This window comes from Rattus norvegicus, chromosome X (assembly GCF_021556685.1).
Source record: "Rattus norvegicus strain SHRSP/BbbUtx chromosome X, alternate assembly SHRSP_T2T, whole genome shotgun sequence".
Lineage (NCBI taxonomy): Eukaryota > Metazoa > Chordata > Mammalia > Rodentia > Muridae > Rattus > Rattus norvegicus.
In genome coordinates, this window is record NC_141554.1 from 73,683,052 (window position 1) to 73,684,804 (window position 1,753).

Sequence of the window (1,753 nt, forward strand, 5' to 3'; positions counted from 1 at the left end):
ACCCATGAATGTATGGAGGCCATACCTACTCTAACCACCACATCCAATAAACACCTTTCACTCATCATGCCCTGTCCCAGGCAAATCATCTCCTTCCTTCCTATTCCCAAATCATATCAATTTTAGTACCTTTTTTTAATCCAACAAGCTCCTCCTCTCCCCTACTGTTGTAATCCAGTTAAAGACCTTACCAAAATTCGTAGACTATTCCTATTCTTTCTAGTAAAGTCTGCTTTAATCAACTCTTCCATCAAGCTTACCTTGCTGAATCTTAAATCTGATTAGTCCCCCTCTAAAATCATCTCTTATATATTTGGTTGTGAGCCTAGCCTTTAACAGCTGAGCCATCTCTCCAGCCCCTAAAATCATTTCTTATTTCTACAATGGCCCTACCAAAATATCCTAGCTTATGCTCTAGATACCATTAATGTTCTTAGACGCTAATAATTACTACATAGAAGACAATATTCAAAATGAGTGTGGGAGGCACTAGAATAGATAGATGTACTTGCTGAAGTCTGTTTAGAGCCTTTGAATTTAGTTTTAAAGTTTGAACATTAATAGACACTAATTTTCCTTTTAAAATATTTTATTAATTTTTCAAGAATTTCATACATTGTGTTTTGATCATATTCATCCTTTCCACCATCTCTTCCAAGATCCACTTCCCCATTCCATACCTACTCGACTATGTGCCCTCATTGTTTTAATCCATCAAGTCCCAAGTACTTAAACATTTTTGAGTATGTGACCATCCATTGGAGTACGTTAGACCTGCCAGGCACCATGCCCTTAAGGAAAGCTAACTCTTCTTTTCTTGGCACCTGTCAGTTACCGATAGCTCCTCGGTTGGATTTTGTCTGGCTTGTGCAGATCTTAATGCGTGCTGTCAGAACTGTTTTAAGTTCATATGTGTGACTCCCCTACTGTGTAAAAAGACATTGATTCCCTGTAGGAATCCACCCCTTCTGCCTCTTGAAATCTTTCTGCCTCCTCTTCCACAATGATCTCTGAGCCTTAGAAGGTGATGGGGCTGGATATACATGGCCCATTTAGAGCAAAGCATTCCACAGCGCAGCACTTAATTGCTACAGTTGCTACACAGTTGACCAGTTGTGGGTCTCTGTGTTTATTGCCATCTACTGCGAAAACAAGCATCTCTGATGAAGGCTGAAAACTTCACTATTGCATCTGGGATCCAGAGGGCAGGTACAGGGCGCCCAGTCTTCAGGCAGGTCATGGGGGCAGGTGGGGTTGGGAGAGCAAGTCTGTACATAGTGATTTTCCAAAGGGGAGTATTCAGCATCCCAAAGCTTACCTGCAGATAGAAACCTTATTTCAAACAATACTCATTAAAACGGGACATTTAACGTTCCTCTATACGATGCTGAGTTACAGGATGAACTCCTTAGCATGGCAGAGAATACTGCTAGTAATATGAAATGGCTGGTTTGTTTTGGGTCCTCTCAGAATGGGAGGAAAGTTTTGTAAAAGTGGGTTTACAGAATGAATTATAACTTCATAACGAGTGATCAAAATGTAATTAAATCCATGGATAATTGGTTTTGAAGGGTTCTCACTTGTTTCTATTGCAAGTAAAAATAAAAATAGAATTTTTCAGAAAGGCACCAAGGTCACAACATGGAAGCAAGGCTATCTGTATTTACCATCATGGCTCCCTGAGAAGAAAAAGAACAAACGGATAGAAGTTTAAACCTTGACCTTCATATTTGCATATGTGCATGTTATTCCC